We start from the raw sequence: 27433 nt of genomic DNA, 5'->3' as shown, positions 1-27433 counted from the left end.
TCTTCCTTGTGTGTTGGTGAGTGGAGGACAGAAAGATCTTTGGATATCACAAGCACATGTAATTATGTATTTTTATAAATGAACAGGCTCAGAAAGATTCTTCTATTTTTGAGGGGACAAGCATTTCTGTAAAATTTTTTGCTGGAACATCTTATACACCAATCCCATCAGGATACTGCACGCCAGAGCTCACATCAAAACAGAGGCATGGAGGGGCCTATGGAGCTGGTCAGAGGAGCATTTTCCCATGACAGAAGGCTAGAAACTTGTTTTGCATAGTAAAACACAGACTGAAAGAGGAGAGAATTGCAGTCTGTAAGGTATCCAGGAACTAACCACCAGGAGAGGAAAAGAACTATTTAATTTAATAGACATATTTAGATAAAGATACTGTATGAAAACTTACCACAATCCCATCCATCCCATAAACTAGAAGAAAGATTCCAGGTGTTAGGAGAATAAAGTTGGGGAACTCTCTTCCCAAAAGTCATATTTTACAAGGAGGAAAATGAGGCATAAAAAATTAATCCCTCTACTCAAGTTCATACATAAAGTTTGTGTCAGAGAGGAGAATCAGATACTGTAGACTTAAACATAGGTGAAGTGAGAAAAGAAAACCAATGTGAGAAAATGAATTGGATTTTTATAATATTCATAAATTGATAATAAATAACAAGTAAATTGTCAGTGGTAAATCAGTACCACTAATCTTTGGAATTATTAAAAAAATACCTTCCTTTAAAGAAAATATTTAGATTTCTGACACAGAGCATTACCTCAGGATGCTGCAGAATTAATCAAGATGTTTATAGGCAGTCTTTTTCTTCTTTTGCATGACAGAGAAAATAATTTATGGATAACTCAGTGTAATATGGTCTTCTGGGTTGTTGTTTTTTTTTCTTTTAAGTTTTTTTGTTGGAATCAATACAGTCACATCCTTAGGGAATAACATCCATGACCGTAAAGTTCAGTTATAAGCAAAAAAGCTTTGACATGTCTCTTTCTACTGAACTCCTTTTGATTTGGGACTATCACTTGAATGTAATCTACTTTTTTCCCTCACACAGTGCTCGTCAATCGGCAGACCTGGATTTTTCTTTCTCAGTTCCAGAAGAGATCAATGAGGGTTTCTATTCCAGGATTCCCAAGAGTGTTTCCCTTCTCAGTTTCACTGCCATGCCTATTTTACCTCAAGCCCTACACACTACTTGCTTCATCAGATTTCTCTAAATCCTAATTCCAGTACCAAAATCCCACATTTGTTACTTCTCAGTTAATCTTCAGATGCTCCCTTTATGCAAACAGAGAGATGTGTTTGCTATTCAGGAGCAAAGGTTTTTAAAAATGGTGTTTGTTTGGTTCCTCAGGTCCCCATTGCCCTTCCCCACTCTGGGAACAGGGACTGTGTTCCTGCTATAAACATGTTGTCACTGTCTCCAGGAGGGACATGGTGACACAGGGTCATGCACTCTCCTCAGTGTTCCCTCGTGCTCACAAGGATGTGCATCGCCTGTCTTGGGAACCTGGATTCCCAAACAATATTAAAAATGCAGTCCCAACCTTCTTTTCCCCTCGGCCTTACACGAGGCAGAATCTCTCACATTTTTCGGCAGCCCTACTTCGTAAAATGTCACCATTCTTCTTATCTTCTGAGTCACACTCAAGTTAGAAAGTTACCTCTAGTAAGAGCGACTGGGTCTGTGCTCTCATTTTGAACTCCTAAAACTGGAACCAGAGAGTGCATTCAATTAATCCAGTCAACAACTCACTGGACTATATTTGAAAGAGAAGCAGGAGGACACGCAGGCAGCTTTTACAGGAAAGGTTGGTCCTCAGTGGCCACAACTACACTATTTACATTCCTGGCTTCTCTGTAGCCGTTACTGTTCTGTAGCAATTTCTGTCACCAACATTTCCTGCCTTCCATGGGACTTGGTCTGAATTACACCATCTTACCACTTTTGCTCTTTTGTTCCAAACAACAAAATCCTTAATTTTCCCCTTTTCCAGCAAAATTGAAAGACCAGTTTCTCATATTCTGTGAGTGGGACTGGAACAGAAATTCCCCAACATAATGCAGTCTTAAGGCAAGATGTGTAGGGATGAAGAGCTGAGGGTTATTCCTTTCTTCATAGTTGATGAGTTCTTCTGTCTCCCTGAGGAGACACACGTTAAAACTTCTCTCTCTCTCTACCTGTCTATCAAAGTGCTACCATTACTATCCAAATCCCCTGTCTCAGCAGCTGGTGAGCTCCAATGAGTTAATAACCACAGCAGCTTTGCAGAGAAAAACACTTGAGAAGAAATACATCAGTGGAACTTGGAGGCTCAGACTTTTAAGAGGTATTTAATTGGCATGAGCCATGGAAATATTCCAGCATGATTTCACAGCACTCCCCTGCATCACTGTAAACCTACATAGTTTGCATACATTTCTGCCTAAATATCTTCAGAAAGCTGGAGCAGAAATACTTAAGTACGTCTTGCTCTAAGTTCTTAGGTGATTTGGGGCACTTCTCTGATACAACAATGCTGAACTTGGACTTTCAAAATCAACATGTGGCGCTGTCCAAGGATCTTTGCATACTGCACAGCTTGGTCCCAGCACACAGCAGAAGCTACTGGGAATTTCTTAGGGCCCCCCCACGCAGGAACTGGAGCATCTTCTAGAGAGACAGACTGCACTGGGAGGTACAGGACTCGTATGTGTATGTGATGGCGGGAGGGACGGGAGAAGAATCTTGCTGAGGCAAAGAAGTAAGGGAGGGCCCCATACCCTCTGCTGGCCCCTGGGCCCTGCCTGTTGTGAAGGCACCACCGTGTTGTTCTCACAAGTGCATTGTGCATGTGTGGAGGCAAATTTCACATCACTGCTCGCAAAACCTGGTGTTGTGCTGGTGCAGCACCACAGAGGTAGAGCTCCACTGCTCGGCTTGAGCCGAGAATTAAATGCTGTGCTGGGAGCTGCCACTGGGCACACTGAGCTGTCACTCTTCAGAAGGCTTGGCTGTGTAAGTGAACCAAGGGAATCGCTAAACCACAGACAATGAAAACAACTTTAAATGAGAGACTAAATGAAAAGAAAAAAGTTGTCAAAATGTCAAGGTTAATGTTTGCATAAAACTAACCTGGGAATGGTTAGATGGTATGAGTGTAAACCTTAATCAAAACTTTTAAAGTGTGAATACAAAACTAACTTCAGTCTAGATAGTCAATAAATCTATTCTCTTTAATGAAATACTGGTACTTTTGGTATTTCTGGTCAATCTTCATCCTCATCCTTGCGACTATGTGTAATATTGATACTCAGATTCCTCTCTGTCAAAACCAGAGGAGCCATGTGGAGCAGGACCACAGCCTCCCACATGGCTCCTGCTCTACGTCCTCCTGCACTGCTGGCTGGACCAGTGGCTCTGTCCCCAGCCTGGCTACAGCTCTAGGATGAGCAGCAGCCTCTGGACAGGGAGTGGTAAGTCTCTGTCCCCACCCCTTCACTGGACCAGGACAGTTTCTGCAGAGGATGTCAGAGGCAGTTTCCTCCTTCTGCAGAGCACCCCAGCTCTGCCTGGGCTCTTGAGGCAGCCTAGAGGAGAAGCACTTCTCTGTCTTACAGCCTGGTAGTGGCACTGCTGTTTGGACAGCCAGATATGGCAGAAATGGAGTCTGCAGTGCCTCTGTGAAAGCCTGGCCCTGAAATGTCTCCAGCAGATTTTAAGAGATCAGTTTGAAGAGCTCTGGGATCTTGTTTTCTTGCATTTTGTTGTTAGTGGGCATCATCATCCAGAGTTATCTACAAATTAGCTAACTAAATATCAGAGTTATCTATAAATTCTCTGCATAGACATCTTCCTGATCTTTTACTTCTCTTCTTGAAATTAAATTGCTTTTTAATTGATTTTAAGAAAGAAAAGATAAATGGTAAAACTCCCCATGATCTCAAATTTTTTGGTTATTACTGGCTCAGTGCATGCCATACTTTCAAATACTATCCCTCCTGGTGAATTTTAAAAGGAATGTATGTGTGCTCTGAAGACACACAGGGCAGTTGTATTTTCTTTCCTTCCTTCCTTCCTTGCTTCCTTGCTTCCTTCCATCTGTCCATCCGTCCTTCCTTCCTTCCATCCTTCCATCCTTCCGTGTGTCCGTCCTTCCTTCCATCCTTCCTGCCTTCCTTCCATGTTGCTTATACTTTTTTGTGTTGTGTGCACAAGCAGAGTTTGGTTATGCTGTAGTGGAATCACTACACTTTTTGCTTAGACACTCAAACCTCCCTTAGGCAGCCCCTCTTCTTTCACCTGTTTATCCTTTGTCAAGTTTATCATTGCTTTCCTAAAACAGAAATTCCCATTTTGTGACCAACAGGTACTCTTTTTTTTAAATATGCTGTATTCAGACACAGTTTGCAGCCTGTGCTGCCAGTGCACTGTGGCTTTCCCCAGGGCAGGGTCTGGCCTTGCACTGTGCTAAAAACCAACAAAAGTAGGAAAAAGGGGAGGGGATAATTAACACATTAGTAACAAAGATTGAAATCACGGGCTCTGCCACCCACTCCATCTTAGAGTCATAAACTCAGACAAATTTGCCTTCCTCTGTCTGACTCCCCCTCAGCATGAATTCCACAGCTGGACTCTCAATAAGTCCATCAATATCATCTCAGCACCATGAATAACAGTATGCTAAACTAGTATTGTGGCTCTCTAACAAAATAAGGATATTGAAATCTTACATCAAAGACTAGGGAACCATAATATTAATTTAGCATTCTGCTACTCATGGCCCTGAAACAAGGCTATTTCCCAGGGTCCAATCCACAGAGAGCAAACAGACACAACCAGTAATGCAGCTGCCCATGAGCAAATATGGTCCTGGATATTTAGTGAGAATAAGTAGGAAGATTATAGTTTTCTTCAGGAATGTCACTAACCAAACAGATTAAATTGGAAACTCATGTTTTTTCTATACAGAAAAGATAATCTGAAGTTTAATTTCATTTTCATAAGACAAACCAAGAAAGTTATTGGAACATATAAAGCCAAGAGCATATTACAAACATTCCAACAAAAGAAAAGCATAAGTTAAGAGTCAGGATTCTTCAAAAGAATGTCAAAATGTTTTGACTTATGTATAGATTGTAAATTACTAAAACTACCCCTATTAAAACAATGTAAGATCTTACTTTCTTCCCAAAGCAATTCCAAAGCAAGCCATTCCTTTCCTCCAGCACATAAAATAATGGACTTAATTCAAGTAAATCCTCTCCACTTTTTCCTCAGTTACTAGTGAGGAATCTCAGACATGCAACAATGTGTCACAGAACACTAGAGAAAAATAATAGTCTAACTCTACAGGAGATATGTCCTGACATAGTAAATGAGCACTGGATCCTCTCAGGGCTACTGCCTGCATTCATGGTTTTCTTTTATTTTACATTGTTTTGTTAAATTGAAACATGATAATGCTTTTTAATGAAAACCTTCGCTCAGAAAAGTTTTTTTTCTACTGTTTTCTTTTTCTTATGTTTTTCGGTTTGGTTTTTTTAAAGATAATTATATGCTTTTCCTAGCTCTGATGGCAAATCTGTGTCATATAATGTGCCTAACCCTAAAGGGTTAGGGTTAGGGTCATATAATGTGCAGAGTTGAAAATCTTACTCCCGCCACTGAGACAAATTTCTGAAGAAAAGGGTCTATAAATTCAGTGTCTGGAAGGTGACCTACTCCAGTTCAAGTACACTGCTACAGGAGAGAGCAGTCTCAGAACTACAGAAATATCAATAGCTCCTGGAAATTTTCAGAAGGAAACAGGACAGGGAGTACAATTTTGGGCAGGAGGCACCCTGATAGGATATGGTCACTGTTTCTCTGCCCTTGGCATTGGGCCGGAGGTCATCCCAGAGAGGAGATTAGAGCCCTGATAAAGAAGATCACCACCTCAAGCCTCCACAGCACAGGAGATCCCTGGTGCCTGACAGTGCTATTGCAGTAAATGCTCTATCACCGTGTGCAGCAGGACAGATTTCAGAGCCCTCCCATCCAACCTCAGCATCCCCATCCCCAAGGCTGACTTTCAGTTTAACAATGGTCTTGAGCCACTAAAAGCAACTGCAGCTTCCTCAGGAACTGCTCCTGCAGTAATACCAGAAAGTAGCACTTTGGACCCAGCTTCCTTGCCAGGAGACCAAACAGCAGAGCAGTAAAAGACGATTTACATCTGAGAGACTGGAAGCTCTTAACTCCCCATCATTGATCCCCTCACAGGACTTGGCCACAGATGTGTCTGTCAGTTCAGTTTATGGGAATCACACATACACAAAGCCATCTCCAGACCTGCCTGGGCTGTGGGCAAGACTCAGTGTTACCCTCCTGATGGAGAAGGAACAGGCAGAGAAAGGGAGGTGATGGCAAGCCAGCAAGGGAGGAAAAGTGCTGGAGAGTACCCCTGGTACAGCCTGAGGCATGAGAGAGAATGCTTGCAAGAGATGCCCCAGCCCTTCTCTGCCTCCTGGAAGAGCTGAGGCAATCAGGGCTGTTTCAGCACTTCCAGCATCCTGCCATCCAAAAACTTCTCTTGCACAGACCTGGCCTGGGATATGCAATCACTTATTGGACTGAGTTCTGCATTTTGTTTTACTAAGAATTGCTTGACTTAGGAGAATTTATACTTTGATATTAGAGAGACATAAAAAGCCATAACAATTCGAGCTCTGCTTGTACAAATGATCCTCTGATGTGTGTTAAATGCACTCTACTGCTGCACTGAAATCAATTTGCAATTGATCATATTGCATTTCTAGTGTCAGCAGATATGAAAACATGTCATTTACCAATGCTTAATGAACCTCTATGCTGACAAGACATAAATAACAATAAACAGCTCTCCAGTTAAGGAGGTTAACCAGCAAAGTACTCAGTGAAAGCATTAAAGAGGTAATCATCTGGCAATTGCTGTATAGATGGAGCAGCTGCCCTCAAGGATGACTAAACCTATGCAAAGGACCATTACGAGAAAAAAGGAGGGAAAAAAAAAAAAAAAGAGGCAATTAACTCCATGTTAGAAGCTGAAAAATTCTATCTGAATGAAAAGAAGTAATTGACTTTCTAGATTGCATTTGTAGTCTTTTCCACAAGTACTTGAGGTAATCTGCTCAGTGGGGCTCTTTGACTAGGCTCTTTGACCACCTTTTTCGTTTGGAAAGGAAAAGGCAAAGCAGCAAGTTGCTCCAGTGTTGTTCCTCTTAATTCTTCCTGGTAATGCTGCTCCCTTCTTCTCTCTTTTTTGAATCTTTGCATTGCTTTCATGGGTATTTTAGTCCTGAATTTTTTTAATTTTTTTTCTTTTTTAGGACAAAGCTTTCAGTTTCCTGTAAAGTCAAAGGAACACAATAAAAAGGAATATTACCAGTGCTTAGAAGCATTTCATGAAAGTAAAACACAGCAGACTTAACTTTGCTTTATAGTTAATGGAGCAATTTAGCAGTAGCTACATTCACCACTGGACTGAACAGAAATTTCAAGTTCAATTCAGATTTTAAGTAGATGTAAATGGTGTTTATATTTTATCTATGAAGCCCAAGGCAGTGGAGTTTTCTGAGCAACCGTGGGAGTCCAAAACAGTTTGACCTCTCATGGCTCAGATATACCCAGTACTCAGAGGGCAGGGTACACACGATATGCCTTCTCTGCCCATGAAAAGGGGCCTGTTCCATGCAGTCAAGGAAAAGGGCAGTACGATTGAGGGTGGTGTTACAGAGTGCTGTTGACAGAAATTACATCTCCTGTGTGAGATCCCTTGACCTGGGCACCCTTTCCCCATTTCCCATTCCAGGTAGATAGCAACTATCTTCTGCCTGCAACAACCACTGTCCCATACCCAAGCCACTCGGGGGGGCAGGGGTCCCCCAAGCTGCTTTCCCAGATTACTCTGGCAGCTGCCTCACCACACCCCTGCTGCTCTGCCCCTCCTCCACGCTGCCCAAATAGCATCTTGCCCCCTGGATCAGGCTCTGAGCTGATATCCCACACGTGAAGCCTCTCACTGTAAAAGTCAGAGGACCACACCCAGCTCACAGAGAGCCAGGCCGACTCTGCTCGTTAGGGAGGAAAGGCTTATGCCTCTCAGAGGCCAAAAGTTTCTCCTTTTGACCAATGCATTAAGTAAGTGAATTAAGCATCTTAAAAAAAAAAATCAAAAAAACAAACCCCAAAGCAAACAAACAAACAAACAAACAAAAAACCCAAAAAACCACAACCATAAACAAACAAAAAGCAGTTGTATATTGCCTTTAAATGCAGCCCAGAGGGCCAACCAGATCCTGGGCTGCATCAAAAGCATGGCCAGTAGATTGAAGGGGTTGATTCCACCCCTCTACTCTGCTCTTGTGTGACCCCACCTGGAGTGCTGCAGCCAGGTGTGGGCCCCCAACACAAGAAAGACATCGTCAGCCTTCTAGTCCAGAGGAGAGCCACTAAGGGCTGGTGCACCTCTCCTGTGCAGACCGGCTGAGAGAGTTGGGGCTGTTCAGCCTGAAGGAGTGAAGGCTCCAGGGACACCTTGAAGCACCTTCCAGAACCTAGAAGGGGCCTACAGGAAAGCTGGAGAGGGACTCTACACTTGTAGAGTGTAGAGATAGAACATGGGGGGATGGCCTTAAACTGAGGTAGAGTAGGTTTAGTTTAGATATTAGGAAGAAATTATTTACTGAGGGTGGTGAGTCACTGGAACAGGTTGTCCAGATAGGTTGTGGACTCCTCATCCCTGGGCACATTTGAAGACCAAGGCTGGATGGGGCTCTGAGTAACCTGGTTTAGTGGAAGTTGTCCCTGCCCATGGCAGGGGGGTTGGAGATAAATGATATTTAAGGTCCTTCCAACCCAAGCCATTCTATGATTCTGTGATTTGGAACAGTAACAGGCCAGCAGGTTTTGGCAGTGCATCATTCTGAACCAGCACCTCAAAACTTCCAGCTGCTTTAGAAAACCACCAAGTGGTCACAATATAAACATTTACCCGAGACAAAAGGAAAACTCCAGTAAAGCTGAAGGAAGGAAGAAAGAGAATCATCCCTTCCTGCAGAAGAAATGAGCAGGGATGTTCAGAGATAGAAAGCACCTAAGGAGGTTGCTGTCTTTTGTATATTCATTTACGACTGACTATTCTAGTGACACAGATTCCCTGATATTTTAATGTATTATCATGCTAGCTGTGCAAAATCACCACACGTATGAGACCAGAAAAAGGGGTTTGTACATCAGAAGAAAAGCAATTAGCAGGAAATTGTCTGTGGTCTTGTACAGACTTTGCCATAAATGCTGATCAGGTACCACATAAATCCTTCTCATTTCAGGCATGCTCTCCAGCAAAAAACTCATCATGCAGACCCAATCCTCCTCTCTCCTGTATACATCCTATCCTATTTCAATGCAAATATGTTGCCCCTTGATAACAAAAATCCCCTACAGCTCTCATATCACATTTTTCATCGGTAGATGTAAAAGTAAATATCAAATCAACTGAGGTCAGTTCATTGACCCCATTTTGCAACGTCAGAAAATGAGGAATGGGAGATGTCCCTCCTAGCAGGTTGAAGCCAAAGTAGGGCTTCAGCACCCAGGGATGCTCCCTTGTGATCCTTAACCTCTGTGTTTGCAGCCTGGGCTGGACAAAAGGTCAGATTCCAATGGCACAGCTGTACTGTGCATGTTCTTGGGGATGCATCTCAAGGCGCTCAGCATGGCTTCCTCATCTAGGCACTGGTAGTCCCAAGTGTGCTCAAAGGAGCTTGTCTGGTTCTCCCTCTAATTCCTGACAGTGCCCACACAGAGTTGCACTGGTTTGCCTCTACTTACATCTGTCAACATACAGATGTCAGTTTTTCATACACGATAAGAGTGAACATTATCAAAAATTGAGTAAAAACTAAAACCATTAGCATGGCTACTTTTAAACTTTTTTTTTTTTTAAGCAATCTGATAACTTCTTGATGGCCACATTCCAAACCTCAAGTACCAAACATAAGATGTAAGGGAGATGAGACAGAGGTTTCCAATATCTGTACACATCAACTGTTGGTGATGAAATTCAGTATGTGTAATTTTAGAAACACTTGTCCAAGAGTTTCAAAATGTGCTTAAGAATGCAGTATGAAATAAAGCAAAATGTCACAGAAACCTTGATTTCCATTACTAACACTGAAATGGATCCCAGCTACTGTATGGGCAACTGCAATTTGAACAAAATATGAAGAATAACCAGAATTGCCATCAGTAACACCACCTTAATATTAAATTAAATATATCCTTCACATTGAGCACAGTTATACACAAATAACTCAGGAGCATTCTGTGTCACACAGCAGTAATCTAAAAATACATTTGCTTTCAGATAGGATTATGGATGGCCGAACAGTTTCTTCATAACTCACACCTGAACTTAGAGGTTTTGCCCACTACAGTAGGCTTTAATCAAATTAAAAATTTGCTCCCAGGTATGATTATATCTCAACCTTATAGAGAGATCTTATCATTATTGCTTCTTTGTGTAGAGAAAGAGAAAAAAAAAAAAGCTTTATGTAACTCTCTGTTTGATTTTTCAGAAATTAAATAAAAGAGGAGGTTTCGTTTGCACTGAAGGATGAGATTTCCCTCTGGATTTGCTGCCCTCTAGATATCTTTCAGTATAAAACTGCTGCTCTTTTTAAATGGATTTTGCAATAATCTGCTTTAGCTGAGGATGCAGTGGGGAGGGGATAAATGAGTACAAACGTGGGGAAGAGGCAGTGTTTGAAGAGTTTGTCAAGATGCTTTTTACACAGAGAAGGTGTCTTCAGATGATACCCGTTGTCCAAAGGAAGGGGGCAGTTATATGTGTCTGTGGGGAAGGCAAATCAGTGCTAAAGTGGTGAGTGGTTGCTGTTATGGGACAACATGCTCCATTTGCTCTAGAGAAGGTGCAGTGAGATTATCAGCACACCATTCCCACACACTGCTCCACCAATGGGTGTTAGTGCTGATGTGAGAAAACAAATGTGGAGGTGTATTTCTTCCCCAAAACTCCCTTGTTATGTGTCTCTTGGATAATACAGCATCACAAAGCTTTTCTCAGTGATGCTGAGCTCTGGGTTGGGAGTGCCACCTCACACATTCCAAATTTGTTTGACTTCTCTGCAGCAGAGAATAAATATATTTCAGTGACTTTGATGGAACCCTATCTGCTAAATTCTCTGTTTCCGGGCTTGCAATAGTTCTGGTCCTTCTGTTAAGGATCTCAGAGAGATCTGTGCACGAGCTAAAGGCACATAGTGCAGTAGGAATTTAAGAAAAAAATGTCACACAAAACAAGAGCAGTACTGTTGATTATTGTAAGATAATATTAGCAAGGTAAGGATTAGGTAAGCAGGGAAGCCTATTAATAACTAAATTCAGGAAAAAGAAGTTCTTCAGATTACCTAGAGCAAAAAGACCTCTAAAGGTCCCTCCAAATGAGATGAGAGAAATAAATTGCTTCAATTATCTCTCTCTTCTGTGTCATAACCAGGGTGTTTACTTCAGGAAAGACTTTTTGGGAAAAAAATACCCACTTTATTATTAGATGGAGAAAAGAGCCACTTAACTAGTTGATGGAGAAAATAAGGCTTGATTTTTGGAGCCTCAACTCTTTGTGCATGTATCCTATGCAGCTTTCAAGTAATTTGGCTCATACACAAATGTTTGTATAGACTTCCCCCCAGGCAAAGTACTGTTAAAAAAAAGAGTACTTTTTTTCTCAGGCTAGACATAAATAGTCCTATTGGTCCCAAAGAAACTGCCATTGCAGGAAGCACTGCTTGCATTTCAGTGTCTGCAGGATCAGACTCTGTGATCTGACACTTTGACAAAATTATAAGTTGGCATGTAGAAAGCATCATTCATCAAGGGAAACTAAGGGAAAAAACAGTTATTAACTCTCAAGGTCAGTGTAGGGTGATCAATATTATTAATTGGATGTGGATAAGTTGAGACAGCAGTTCAGCACTTTAGCAATTATCTGAGATTCAATATAAGTATTAAATACTAACAGTATTCAATCATGGGTGGTTAAGAAAAGAAGTTCCCAATTCTGATAACCTTTGCAGGTGAAAGAAGAGTTCCTCCAGACTACAGTATTGCTGGATACCCTCAGCCCTGTGCTCAGACCAAGTATGTCTGGCAGTCAGAAAGGTGACGTTTTCTTTGTACAGTGTTTCTTGACACTGGAAACAGAATTCTCCAACTAGCACAAAATGCTCTGCTTTGGTGACATTTCCAGCCTTACCATAAAGTGAAAATTCTCAAGTCCACCCAGACAGCCTGTTACCAAGAGATTAGAGCGTGACTTTATCTGTGTTGGGACAGGAATCAGCAAATATATATGAGAACATGCATGTGGGTAAGAGCAGACGGAAACTAGACATGTTTGCTTACACAGCACAAGTAATACAGACATTTCTGCCCAGGGTCCTGCCAATTAGTCAGAAAAAAATCCCTCCTGAATTTCCTAACTTTATCATATACTACATCCTAAATTCAGGCTTTACTTATCTGTTCCACATCAGTTCTAAATCCTATGTTTTTTAAATTCTCCTTTTAAATGCATGAACATGTTAAATTCTACAATTTTATCGTAACAAAAGTGTTATTCCTGTCCTATTGTCATGCCTTCACCTGATTTCATAATCCAGTTTATCTGATTTGATTACTCTGTTCCTGGGCCCCAGCTTTTGTTGCTAAACACTTGTTATGGATATTTGCTCATTCTGTGGCTTTGGGAAGGGACGCTGAACCTGTTTCCTATACTTGATTAACCTGGGCCAGCCAAGAGCAGACAAACTCCCAAACAAAAATAATTTGTATTAAAATTTACAAGTGTCCTCAAAAATATCAAACACTTCTTTAAGTCCTTGACCTGAAGGGCCAGACCTTGGCTATTCTCACTGAAACTGCTGGGAAGAAAGAATAAGCACTACAAGGTTGTTAGTCATGTCACTTGTTGCTTGCCTGAAAAGTGCTAATTTGCTATGGTGATAAGTAGAAATGAGGAACCTGAGCAGAATAAAAGCCTTGCTCTTGCTTTGGACCAGAATCTCAGGTGGATATTAGTATTTATAAATTCAAAGACTGCCACTGGTTCAGAGCTAAATTTCAGGCATTCATCCAAATTAAACCCAAAGCTTAAACCTTTTGACATGAGCCTTGCTCTCCACCAAGCATTTGTGTAATTAATATATCTTTTTTTTTTAAACCCTTAAAAAAACCCCAGCAACCCACAACTCAAAACTGTATCAAATGAGCTGGAAAAGTACAGAGAAAAGGAGGCATTCAGTGAGAGCCCAGAAGCCATAGCTCTGACTTACATAAGCGAAGGACAAGCAGTGTCTTGTATATGGGAGAGTTTCTTTTCCTGTCATGATCCAAACTAATAGTGAAGGTGGGTATGCTTGTCAGAAGCATTCCAAAAGAGGGACGACATTTTCTAGTGACAGCATTAGCCACCCCCAATGTGCATGGAACCATCATTTTTCCTCCAGTTCTACTGCCAACATCAACTGCTCTTCCCATCAGCCTAACCTGAGTGAAATCTCTCCTTCCAGCAAATAATGCCTGCTAAGGCACCTGCTTCCCTGAAGCAGGATGACTGATAGGTGAGGTTGCCTACACTTTGTCCTGATGTATTAAAGCTGTGAAAGTGTCTGGAGTAGCAAAGAGATGGCAAGAATCAACTCAAACAATTACAAGAAGAAGTAAAAGTGGATGTGAAGGTAGAGGTGCTTGATTTCTGGTTATTTTAATCAAATTCTGCCTATGGAAATTTGCAAGTAAGAGATATTGGTGCTGGTTCAAAGAAAGAAGTAGAGATGGCTGAGCTGAGGGAGGCACACGTGGAGGGATTCATTAGAAGTATCACACCTGGTCTTGTTATCTCCCACTTCAGGATGCCAAAAGTATTATCCCTGTTGCCTTCCTCTGGGCACTTACCTTCATCAGCTTCCCTAGGATGGGACACCCTCCCAGGTGTTTCCCCAAGGAACGCTGGGAGCTATTCATCCAGCACAATGGCCTCTGCTCTTATTCCAAGCTCCAGGTCATGACAATAAGCTAGAGATAGGGAATACAGCTGGCTCCATCAATATGTTTTGCTGACCACTGACTGCCAGGGCCCCTCCCAACAGAAGATTATTCCTGAAATGGATATGAGCTCAGTATCTTGCTGGCCCCAGTGGAAAGCAGTTCACTTACGGGTTCATGCTGCAGCTGTACCCTATCAATCTAGCTGATCTCCAGAACTATTAAGTTGTGATGGCATTGCAGTTTATTTGCACAGAGCAAACTTTGATAATAGCTTCAAACAGCACTCATGACTGCAACAGCTACCATATGTAAAGGGAAACCTGGAGTGTGTAGGTGATTGCTACAGAGAGCCTTGTCTTTGTGGAGAGACGAGACCCAGGAATCTCAACACTGTTCTTGCTTTTACCAGAGGGCTCCTGTGCAAATCCCCTGCCAGTGCTGGACTGCAGCAGCCTGGAACTGTTTCTGGCATCATATTTGTTGTGGACCTCTCTTCAATGCACATGGTAAGATCATTTAGGATCTTTATAAACAAGGCACTAGAGGAAACAAACACCAAATTGTCAGTGTCCTGTTGTTGCTTGATCTCCTTAGAAATTCACACATGCTCCTCTTTAGAGATCTCAGTGCAGAATAGTGACCATGAGGAATTTTCTAGCTGCCAATATCTGCTTAGCTTTTTCATCCCAATATCTCTATGGACTCTACTTGATAAATAAATATACATTTTTCCATACATATATATGGAAACCAAGAATAAATAAGTGAGCTCCGTTTAATGTTTGGATCATTCTCACTGTCTATATACAGATAAAAAGTAAAACTAATCAGAATAGCTGCAGAATGTTAGATTCTGGACAACTATAGATGCAAAATAATATTATGTAATTATATACCAAGTTGACACTACTGGCTGCTCACCGGAGCCATCAGCCCACACTGATGAGAGTTGGATTCTAACTGATGTAAGTAAAATTAATCCCACTGGAATTAACTCAGTCAACACCCATTGAGATTTACTCTTTACTTTTCTACAATGACTTCCATGTTCCTATGTCCCCAGAGTGATCAGTGAACTGTGGATTTACACCATCTCTATGGCACTTTTCAGACATCCATTGTTGCCACACTTTTTCAGTTGTCCCAGTTTTTCCCCTCCTACCTCCTTTTAAAACTTTGACCATGTAATTCACTTAAGCTTCTAAATGAGCTATGTCTATAAAGAGCTTCTGGGTCAGCCAGACTTAATTTGAAAATGTCATTACTCCCACACTAAACTTCCCCCATCAATCCCACAGCAGCCATCACGGTTCGTATGTCTCCCAGAACAACTGAAGTGAAATTGTGGCCTTTTCATCTTTCGAAAAGAAAGAAAATAGAGGGAAAAGATAAGAAACTATCACCCAGGTGGTGAAGACTCAAATTGTCCAGGGAAACAGAGCAAGAAAGTATGCCCATTTCCACAAACTTTTTGGGCTGCAAAGGTGTAAATTTTTATCTGGAGAAGGGAAAACAGTAAGCTTTTAGCTTGTGCATAGCTCAGTTCTGACTACCTTTAAGTCAACTTCATTTTGTAAAGTTCGGAAATATTCAAGATGCTCCTGAGGCTCAGAATATCATTACTTTTTCTCCTATATGGCCTTTTCTGTGGTTAACTGAAAAAAGCTGTTTCTGGGTCACTGGAGTTAAAAGGATTACATCTGAATTAAAAGTGGGAAGCTTTTTCCTTTCTTAACCTGAAAGTTGAATGGCTATATGCCTAGTGTCTCTCTACAGTCAGTTTGATGAAAGGCAGTTTCAGAGGGCACTTCTTTTGCTCCTGTAATAGCTATTAAAAATGGGCTGAAAGTCTTGCCCTCTGGAGATGCTTACTTAGTTATTTAACTCTAAATGTCTTTGGAAGCCAGACTTGTATCTTTATCCATAAGGGGCTGGATGCAGCTGGAGCTGAAGGTTCTTCCACACAGATGTCTACATGTAAGTGCTGTGTCCAGGTTACAATCACTGGGAGATTTTGCCAATACAGTAAGTAGACTCTTGAGAGCATTTCCACAGTAAGTAGACTCTTGAGAGCATTTCCACCTACTCTCAAGCAGACTACTGGGTTTGATTGTGTAAATTGACAGATGGAGGTGTCTGGTGTGGCCTGGAGCTGCCAGAACAGCAAAAGTCCTGTGCTAAATCTTCATCGCTCTGGGGATGTCCCAGTTACTCCAGGGAATCTCAAGTGGCACCAGACATCGAACTGTGAGCAACTGAACTGAGCCCCTGGTGCTTGCACACCTCTCTGGACCCCTCTGGCAGGAACTGACAGACCACCATTGACTATGATCTGAGCACAGACAGCTGTTTCACATGTAGACACTTCCACACAGATGCTAGTGGTTACCTAACTCATGTTAAAACCTACACAGGTTTTATACCCTGGTTGTGACACAGCAGCACCACAGCAAAGAGCTTTTTAGCCTGTGTATCCCACCACTTACAGTCCATTTTCCCAAGGAGGACACAGAGATAGCACAAACAAACCTAGTTTCTCTGGCCACTTGTCACTGGTGCTGCAGAAATAGGCTCAAGGACAAAGTCTCCTCTGTGGGTTAATATATGTCAGTTCATTGATTAAAAAAATTAAGTTAAATAATTGATGTAAGGGGAAATAGAATCTGAACCCCGGAGGAAGCATCTCCAGCAGAGTCAGTAACAAAGCTTAAAGAGTCTCATGATTCCTGCTCTGGTGTCATGACCACAGTCCCTGTACAAACTGCTGTAAAAGGTCAGGGTCTCCTCCTGAACTGTCTGCTCTGCCCTAATTACAAGCAGAAGAAAAACCTAAGTGCCTCTTTGAATTTCATCAGAAAGCATAGGGGCTTGTATTATCATGGTAATAAAGGTAATACACATTTGCTGGGCTCCAGTGGGGTGTATCAACAAAAGCATCAGTATGTTCTGAAAAACTGTACACCACTTTCTTAACAGCCACACCAAACTTTGGATGCTCTCAGCTGCGCTTCAGTGTGGTAAAGAAAATAGATACTTTGGCTTCAAACTTAATATTATTCAACTGCCTGTTTATAAAGAAATGGTAGAAGACATTTAAAATATGAGTGCAAGGACAGGCTCTTCAATCTCATGAGCCAATCTAGAGTTAAGTGAGTGAATCGCTCATCTGCTGTGCGAACTAATAGGAGGAGAAAATAAACTCTGAGAAACCAATTTTAGTTCTATACCTCCATCCTCTAGGATGTGATCTCAAAGTCAAGTAAGTCTCCAGAAATCAATCTCCAGGATTCACTGGGAAAGTTCTGCATGCCAGAATAGGGTAAAGTTGTTTTCAGAAGATCTAAATGGAAACATCCAAACTGAAAAAGCAAGATGGCAACGTAGCATGGTCAACTAGAAGCAGACATATAAAAAAAGGAGGTAAAATTACAGTGATCAGGTTAGCTTTAGCATTTGAAATTCCAATCAAAGCAGGACAGTGAACAGAATGAAGTATTAACCCAACTACACTACAGTGAAACAAGGATTTGCCTACTAATAATCCTCAAATTGATAGGTTCCTGTCATCTTCTCAGGCTACCAACTCCCAGTACTCTTTAAAAGAGATGTTAAGGGCTCCATCATGCACTCTTTATGATCTCCACAAGACAAAATGTAGTGTCAGATAATAATCTAGAGGGGGCTCAGATGCAGTGTCCTACTTGGAACTGCATAATTTTGTGCTAACTTGGGGACTGCACTCCCTGGTGGAATAATTCTAAGTGGGAAGGACTTTAAACACCAAGGTTTCACTACTTATAGTCCTTGAGATCCTTGAGGTAAGAGGGTCCCTCTGAAAGAGAGAAGCTCTATTTGATCCTCTGTACCAGAGTTACTGGATAAGTCACCATGGCCCTTTGCCTGGATTCGGAAGCCCTGGGCATGATTTTCAAAGAGACCAAGCACCTAAAGTTCCAGTTGAACTCAGCAATTATGGAAAACAAACACAATAGCTGACCAGACAAAATAATGTACCTCTTCTGAGAAAAATTGCTTTAATTTTCCCTTAATTCTGGCTTCTTCAAATAGGAAAATATTTAGTAATTTCTCCTTGACCTGAGATCTGAATCTTCACTCTCCCATTGCAGTTTTGTGAGGTAAAAAATGAAAAACAACTTGTCCGCCAAATCAAAGACCTTACCTTTAGCCATGGTGAAAGGGGATAGGGAGAAAAAAAAAATCACATACTGCATAGTTATAATTTGTCTTATTCTGTCAGGATGATCAGAAAGCATATATATTTTTTTCTGCTAGCTGGAACCCAGCTGAACACGCACAACTTGGACATCTTAGAAGAGTTCCCAAGATGTTATCAATAATTAACACAAAGCTTTTCCCCAGGACTGCACCTATAATCTTTATTTCCCACTCCACAGTCCTGCTACTGAGAAGGACAATTTTCTTTGTCTTAATGATGAATAAAGTGGGTTTGAGAATTGCCCTAGGAAACCATCACCAACATATTATTGTTTTATTTAGCCCAAAGTACTTTCGGGTAAGGGAAGATGTGCCAGAGCTGTCTGCTATTCTTCTGATGTAGAAATAGCAAGATCACTGCATGTTGGTCTGAGACTCAGACATGAAAACCAGCTCAAAGAAACATTTGCTGATGGCATTGATGTGCAAGTGGTTCAGGTTTTTTTGTAGGGTCTTAGTTCTCTTGAGCTTTGACAGTTATGGGTGTTTTCATAAATGGAAAGGAAGGACCCAAACCTACTGACCCTGAAGCGTTAGCAATTCAACTCTACTGTGGATTTTGCATCTGGAAAAGCCCACAAGCCGGTATATCATCAAACTGTCACATCAAGCAGCTGAATTACTGTGTGATGGCATGAGCTACAGTAACCCATGGCACCAGAGAGAGGAGACTTCTTGCAGAAAAGAGCATTGAAAAAGCTGAGCAGTGGGACCCTAGGGACTGTTGGGGAGCTGAGTGAATCAGCCATGCTGCTCTGCTCCATGCTGCCATGGCAGAACTGACTTTGCATCTAAATTAGCTAATTTAAAAGTGTCCTGGGCACCTCTGCACCATCCTTTCCTCCCATCTGTGACTGCGTAGAAAATTTAAAGGAAAAGGCAAAACACAGTCTTTCTAAAATCTACAGCCTAGTTTACCATCCATAAATACAGCACTTCTCCAGGCATCTCATGGCTGATATTCTTCCCTACCAAATACCCACTGAAATCCTAGAAGTGCTGTATACTGGAGCTTACAGATATGAAAATCATTGCACAGAACAGAGCAAAGAGAAAACCAGCAGGGTTATTCCAGAAGCCTTTAAACTAATTGGTTTTTTGGGGTTTTTTGTTATCATTTTTTCATTACTATAAATCAGTATTTTTTTATCAGCAAAGCACCCTGCCATGTTGAGCTGCACAGATCTCAAGGGTGAGGCATAGCATCCTGTGCCTTCTAATTAGCTTTGCTGGTCTAATTGACTCTACCTGGGCACCAGAGTCAGTACAGCTGTGAGCTGACAATGCTATGAGGAGGCAGGAGCAGGTACAGAGGAAGATGAGCAACAGCAGCATCTGCACACCTGGGAGAGGGAGGCGAGAAAAGGAAGATCCTAGGGCAGAGGGAAGAATATATGGAAGAAGAGATCAGAAGAAATGGAGAAGGACTGATAGGCAAAACCAAAGGATAAAGAAGTAGAAAGAAGGAGGTAGTTGTCTGTCTAAAAGAACAAAGAACCACTGGCTGAAGTTAATGAAAACTGTAAATTTTTATTAACAGAATGTATTAACATTTCCGAACACGAAATACTTCTTAAGGATTTGTTTATTTGTTATTTTGGTTATTTGTTATTTTGTTATTTGTTTTTTTAAGCTATTCTACAGAATCCTACTGAGATTTTTTTCCAGGTGATATAGTCAGTTTATCAACCTTTGCTGAGAGCACAGAAGCAGGGAGGAACCTTTGAAGCAGGATGTGGGAATAAAGAACATAATGAGGAGGCCACAGATAGTCCCAATTTGCATAAAATTAAGATGGAAAAAACCTACATTTTTAAGGGGAAACTTATGGGTTATGGTGACATTTTCCTCTCAGCTCATCCAGTGTATTCACTATAAACATACAGGGATGTTGTTAAACAATGTTGGGATTAATACAGTATCTACTTAAGTCATGCATAGCATTGGAAGGGGGAATTAATATACTCCCTCTTCTTTCTTCTCCTGAAATTAGATTCTTTGCTATATTAGTTTTCTATTTCCCTAGCACCAAATTCCTTTTCTTTTTTTTTTTTAATTTTTCTAGGTGTACCTCTAGTGAGTGACACTGACAGTGGTAAAAAGCATTCTGCCAGCCAGCCCCTGACTTTACCTAACAAGCTGGAGGGTCTTAACTTTTTGTTCATATTTTTCTTTCCCCATGAATGCCTTTAGCACAAAGCTGCTAACTCGATGCTACCCACAGGAAGAGCTTCCCACCACAGCTGCCACTGATGTTCCTCAACTCCTGGTTTCTACCCTCCTGCAGTTCCCTTTATATCCCCTGTAGGACTTAAAATTTAAAAGCAGTGCGTAAGCTTTTTCAACAATGTTCACCTTTTCAGACTTGTGGGCTAACAGACACACAGAAACAACCTCCACTAAGCTCTCTCAGAGGCTTTCTTGGTTCCTTACCTCCCAAGGCAGCTGAACACAGGGCTTGGTGTCACACAGGTGGGATAACAGCACTACAGATCAGGAACAATCACAGGCATGATGCAGCCTGGAGATGCCAAGGATGGTCAGGGCTTTTTTGGACATGCAGCCTGACACGGTCACATCAGCCAAGAGGTATGCAGTAAACTCCTCTCTTATTGTTTCACAGTATCCTGCCTAGGCCAAAGGTCCTTTGAGATTTGTCTAAATTACAGTGGTTGCTTTTTGTTTGCCCATGACAAGCCTGTCCCAGTTGGAGTTACAATAGATTAATGATGAGGCATGACTTTTCCCTGCAGAAACTTTGCTCTTCAGATCCTATCTTCTTTCTTTTTTTTGTTCTGATTTGGTATTTTTCTCTACTTTACATTCTGTTTTCAAACAGCTTATAGAACTGAAATGTATATCTGGGTATATAATGTGCTTCCTCAAATTATCTCAATCCCATTTTTAACTTTAGGTACAATTGTTACGTTCCACTTCTCCAGTGAAATAGCTGGTTTTAATTAAGGAAGGCATATTTTTGCTGCAGATCAGCTATTTCATACTAAGCTCCTTCAAAACTTTTCAATGTACCATCTGGAGCTGATGATTTGCTGCTTTTTAAATTATCGATTTGTTCCAGCTCTTCCTTCTGACACATCTTGATTACTAGAAAAGAGCAAGTCCCAGTAGGTATCACTCTGATATTCTCTGTGCCGAAGAGCTCTGCAAACAAATAATTCAGATTCTCAGCAATGTCTTTATCTTCTTTAATTTCTGCCTTTAATCTTGGGTGATCCAGCTTCTGAACTGCCAGTTAATTTTTCCTACTCTTCTGATTGATAAATCTGAAGCATTCTTATTTTATACCTTTAGTTTTTTGCAGTCTACCACACTTCCTTTTTATTTCCCTTTCATCTGGTCTTTACACTAATTAATAAACCAATGTATTGGAAAGCCGAGGTTAGATTTTCAAATTTGGAAAGGGTCCCTGCCGTTAAGTTCTTGCCTAGTATTACTGTTGTCAGCAACATATGTGCTCTCCAGACTATTATTGTTCTTTAGTGGAATTCATGGCATCTGCCTCTACTCATCCCTCATGAGTTTTCTTGACAAACCCTCTCAACAAGACCAAAACCCAGGTGCTCTGAAGTTAAAATTTCAGTCACTTTTTTGTACTTTATTTCCCACTAAGCTATTGGATCATATCACATTAATATGTCTGCTAGCAGCTTCAGGTGCAATCTTGCCTTGAATTCCTCCCTGCATATTGCTTAAGATTAGAACCAAAAATCAGTATGACAGGGTCTAAAAATGGGGCATTTTGATCTGATATTTCATACCTACTTATGGCTCTGGACCAAGCTGGAAAAAAAGGTACCTAGCCACTGTTTTAAGACTTTCCAAAAGCAAGAATTGGACAGTAGCTGGCAAACATGGGGTGTGTAATTGATATCAGTAGCAACCTGGTGGTGGAAGGTGCTTGCCTGCAATAGTGCAGTGATTTAGTGATTAGAGTACTTGCTTCCAGACATGAAAAGGCTGCATGGGAGGGAAGTCAAGTCAGCATTGCCCATCTCAAATGAAGCACTCGGCCACCAGGCAGAGAAGAGGGAACACTCTCCCACTTGTTGGGGCAGGGGTTCCTGGCTCAGAAAGAATTACAAAGTTTCTGGGTTTGAAAGGAGGCCTGGCACTATGGCTGGGTGGTTTGGGGTCTCAGAGGAGAGAGGTCTCCTAGGTTTGAGTCGGTGTGCTGATCCTTAGCACTTTATTTTATCCAAGAGTCTAGTGCAAAACAGAATATGTAACTTACTGCTTGCTGAGATTTTTCTTTAATACGTAGGAAGAGCTTATCTATCTGAGACAGAACTATGCAGGACCATTTTGATCAAGTTAAAGTTGTGGCCTGAGCTCTAAACCATCTCCAGCTCACAGCACTCACTCCTCAGGCCCAAGCAGCATCCAGCTCCTGCCTAAAAACTTGGCAGTTCTTCAGCAGAGTAAGATGAACTGTACCTCAAGTTCATGTGAAAAACAAAGGTATTTGAATAGGCTTGCTTCAGACTACTTAATTTCTGTTATGTTCCTTCCTAAACTGTTGTTCTTCTGTATTTTCTTCTGGTTTCCTTCTGCTGACACACTTAAATACTTCTAAACAGCAGAGTTCCTCAATTCCTTCCTTACCTAGCTCATGCACTCATGCACTGCCAAAACATTACTCATATAGCAAAAGCCCCCACGAAGTGTCAGCTGAGCTTTAACATTTATTGTTAAAAACAAATTAAAAAAAAAAAATCCTACCTCTAGCCATTGAATTGCTGTTAATGATTTAGAAAGAGGAGTTGAAATGCAGCACAACAGACCTAATCCTCAAATCCTTATACCACTGGCCTGCCCAGTGGGTCCACTCCAAGGGTGGTTCATCCATCCTCCCCGTGATAGTTCTTTCCTCACCGACCACTTTGCTGCCACCGTTCAGTTCAACCACAGAGAGATATGGGCAACAAACTCAAAATGGCTTCATAGCAGGACAGTGGCTGCACTTAGTGAGGCCTTGTAACCCACCCAGATACGTGGAGGAGGCTTTGCCTTTGGCATCTCTGCCTGCATGTAGGAAGACCTAATTTTGGTTATACCCATTCAAAAAGAAAAGAGCTCCAGCAGAAGAGTTGGGAAGTTAGAGTTGCTGATTTATGTCACGTACAAACCCCTGACTATTGCCTGGCTATCCATGCAGAAATACTTAGAGACACAAGCCCTCTTGCAGATAGGGAAAGGCCTTTTGCCGATCCCTTCCATTAAATATTCTGCAAATGCCCACTCTGATGACTTTTTGCTGCTACAGTTGGTCATGGGGCATCCTCTGACCTGCTCTGACCAGCTTGATCTTTTCTGGCCAGATTTGAAACCACTGAACCCAAGGAGAGGATGGCAGTAAAACAGCAAATCAACAGAAGACGTCACCACAACCCTCTGACCTCTTGCTCTGCTGAGATACTCCGGACTGAAAGAAACCCAAATTCCCCCTTGCCACCTCAGATTCTCCCACCCTGAGCCGTCCACAGACCTGTGCACCCCCAGGGGCCCACGGGTGCAGGAGGGACGTTGGTGCCTCGTGCCCCAAGACATGGGGAGAGAGTGCACGGGCGCTGAGCATCCCATCGGGAGCCGCGTGTCCCATGGGGTGCTCCCGGCTCCCCTGCCCGGAGCATCCCGCACCTGCTGCACGCCGGGGGGCGAAACCCCGGCTCCCCCCACGCTCGGCCCCGGCGCGTCCTCGCCGTGCGGCGGCAGAGCCGCCCTTGCGCTTACCTTTCCCAGGCACGTGCACGGGGGGACAGGCCGCCCCGGAGGATGGCGCAGGGAAGCCGGCAGGCGGTGGGTCCCCGAGGAGCCCCCGGGAGCGGGAGCGGCGCTCCCCACGCCGGGCAGCGAAGCACGGGCACGGGGAGAACGCCTGGCTGTGGCACGGCTTGGCACAGCGCTGCTCAGGCGGTGGCTGCGGTGAGGGCAGCGAGCTGTGAAGCTGCTCCCCGCCTCGGCGTTACCATCTCGCCAGCCACGCAGTCCCAGGGAAAAACATCGCCTTCAAACACTGCCGTCATCTCCACCGAGGGCGCGGGGCTGGCTGGCTGGGAATGGCATCACGCAACAGACCGGGATGCGCTCCGGGTCCAACACAGACACCTTCTTCTCCCAAAAGAAAACGAGGACCCCCAAGAGTAACATGCAACACAGATGGAAAACAGGGAGGACTGCATTGAAAGATGCTTCTGGGTCAGGGCTGTGCCGCTTCTCCGATCCAACAGCACCATCTCCTGGGTGGCCTCGGCCGGTCGCCCGGCTGCCAGCAGCTCATCCCAGAGCGTCTCCCCAGGAAGACCCTCCGCCGCTTTCTTCTGCCGTCACCGAAAATGTTTAGTTTCTTTGCTTTCCTTTCGGGCATTATCAGTATTTTTGCAACTGTTTCCTTTCACATACTACTGCTTGTCTCTCGTGGAGAGACTCATCATCACAGATTGATGAGTAAATACATGAAATACTGAAGAATTCCAGATTATGTATATTTTATTCAGCAGTACAAGACATTGTTGAATACCAGCCTGAAAATCAATCTTTTCCGAGCTGAGAAGGTTTGAATATGTATCCAATCTTAATGGAGCACATCCTCTTTGAAGTAATCAAAAAGCTCTGTTTCTTAGAGGACACCTATATTTTCTTTAAGAAAACAAAACAAAACAAAACACAAAACCCAAAACACAGCAACAACAAAAAACACCCACCACACTAAATCTACTTGAAGAGCTGTTTAGAGTTTAGACAAGTGAAAAGAACAGAAATGGTAGGTGTCATAGTATTACTCCAATGGCAAAATCCTGTGTGACAAGTAGTATTTCAGAGACACTCCTTGTAATGTGTATTTGAAAGCTCTAAAATGCTTGTTGAGATGACCCTGTAAAAGCTTGTGGTTTTCACTCACTAAATTGTAGGTTTAAGACTAAACACTCCAAAACTTTATTCTCTCTATAGCTATTACTGTACCAGCAGCAAATCACTTCTCTATTTCAGTTTATATTAGTATACAAAGATTTGAGTGTCCTACTTCACTGATTTGAGGCTAAATTGTATATAAAATCCTTCAGGCTTTGAAGACTGTGCTTATATAACAAGCAAAAAAAAAGTGTAATTCAGTGATTTTTTTCCAATTCAACATTCCTCCAAAGCTCCTTTTGACTTAATTCACTGTTAAATGCCAAGTGAAATTTTACAGAAACTCATCTTTAAAAGGTGGTAAGTAAGGCCCCCCGTACAAGCTTTAATTTAGAAGGGACAACGTATAACTACAAAAACAGACACATGTGCCTGCACCTCAGTGTCTGTGCAGGAGCGGTCTCATGGCTTTTTATGTAGAACTGCTGCAACAATAAAAAGAAAAGAAAAAATAATTTTCCCTGTTGTTTGCTAAGTTAACTCCTTTCATTGGCAAGGCTGTTTCAAAATTAATATTGAACTTGGCCCTTGTGATACAGGAGAATTTGATCTAAGCAAGCAAGGAGATAAAATCAGAACATAACTCTGCAGTAGAACAAAGTGGTTCAGAACAAGTTAATTCTAACTATAGCACACACAGCTATAAAGTGAGGGGTGTACTTAGATATACTGACAGAAAGCAAGATGTTCTGATAGAAAACTTAAACCAGAACAGATTGGCTCAAGAGACTGGAAAATTATATGTACCTGTCACAACTGTGCATTGTACAGGTGAAATAAAAATGGAAGGATTTTTCTCTGATGGCACATGGTACGTGGCGTGATCCCCCAATAAAGAATTCAATAAAGAATGCTTGCCTGCCTTCTGAATAATCACACTGGTTTCAGAGGGCTCTCTTTATTTTCTGAGAATTCTGTAACACTTGGATTCTTTAGATCCTTATAAACCATCACCATCTGCAAATATTTAATGTAAAAAAGGTACTTTGGAGATGTATTTCTACATGCTACAGAAAAGTTTCTAGTGAATGCCTCCATCTTTTAGGAAGTTGAATATTTGCTCTGATTCTAAAGGTTTTAAAAGATTAATATCACTAGAAATAAAAGTCACCCTTAAAAGGCTTCGTTTATTCCTGAGAAGGGAGTATAAGCCAGCAGCTTGCTGTCCAGCAAGTGTTTCTGCTGTCTTGTTAAGAAGTGATCCTCAAAAATGGGAAGATATGAATGCTTGTTGATTGGATACGGCATTGTGCATTCCTCTCAGCTACACCCTATGACTACCATGGATTTTATATAGCACCATGGTCTTTCTAACTAAAACCCCTTTGCTCCTCACCTACTCCCTTACTTCCAGAGAAACAAGGCATGTGCAAAAAACTGAATGATAAATTTAAAAAAAAAAGTAAAATAATATCTGAATCCACTTAGCTACATCAGTCCTATTTTCTCTGTAATTAAAACCTCTTTTCCCTAGGAGATTCCAGGAAAGGGCTCAAGTAGTTAAATCAGTGAGGAGTTTCCACAGCCATGATCAGGCCATGTCAGAGACAGCAGCACTTCAAGACAGAGCTATTAAATGAAACAAGCAGCATCCAGTGAAAAAGTCCAAACCAAATAATAAACAACAGTCCCTTAAAGAACAGTGTGTTCATCTCAACCCTTTCAGCCAAAAAGTAAACTTGACCCCATCACCAAGAACCATTAACAATCCAAACCCTTTCAACTCTTTTTACCTTTCCGTAGTGTCTTTCCACCTTTGCTCACAGACTCTTTAACAGGTAACATGTATCTTGTAACTAATGAGTGTTTTTTTCTTACACAATCCTGTAAAATATGAGTGTTGAAAACTCCTGTGTTAGAAAATCTGGTTTCTGCAGAAGGGACATGCAAATCAGATTAGTCAGGAATTTACTGCTGAGGCTGCCAACTCTGCTTTTTAATATTGCCCTTCTTAGATGCAGGCACAGCCAGGGCCTTGCTGGGATTCTTGGTCCCAGCTCAGGAGAGATTTTCCTTGGTACAATTCCTTTATTTCATGTTTCCATGTTTGATTGTTTTTTATGCATTTTGTTAGTATCAACAGGCTCCCAGAAAAGTCCTGCCAAATATTTCTAGCCCATCTCAGTGAGAACATGAAAATAAGTCTCAATGTTGTCAGACCTAAAATGGAGGCACTTACATATTTC

At 41.9% G+C, this 27433-nt stretch overlaps 1 protein-coding gene across 4 annotated transcripts in view; it reads right to left on the bottom strand.

Annotated features, from left to right (window-relative positions):
• Nucleotides 1–24503, bottom strand: part of TUNAR (TCL1 upstream neural differentiation-associated RNA) — a 166093-nt gene extending 141590 nt beyond the window's left edge. For 3 of the 4 annotated variants that reach the window (XM_064659082.1, XM_064659081.1, XM_064659083.1), the window contains exon 1: nt 24069–24495. The gene's annotated coding sequence lies outside the window, so the exon portion shown is untranslated. Of the gene's footprint in view, nt 1–24068 lie in introns of all 4 variants that reach the window. The other variant, XM_064659086.1, reaches the window with a different exon arrangement.
• Between the last annotated feature and the right edge of the window lie 2930 nt (nt 24504–27433).

This window comes from Pseudopipra pipra, chromosome 6 (genome assembly GCF_036250125.1).
Source record: "Pseudopipra pipra isolate bDixPip1 chromosome 6, bDixPip1.hap1, whole genome shotgun sequence".
Lineage (NCBI taxonomy): Eukaryota > Metazoa > Chordata > Aves > Passeriformes > Pipridae > Pseudopipra > Pseudopipra pipra.
This window is presented reverse-complemented; position numbering and strand designations above follow the sequence as displayed.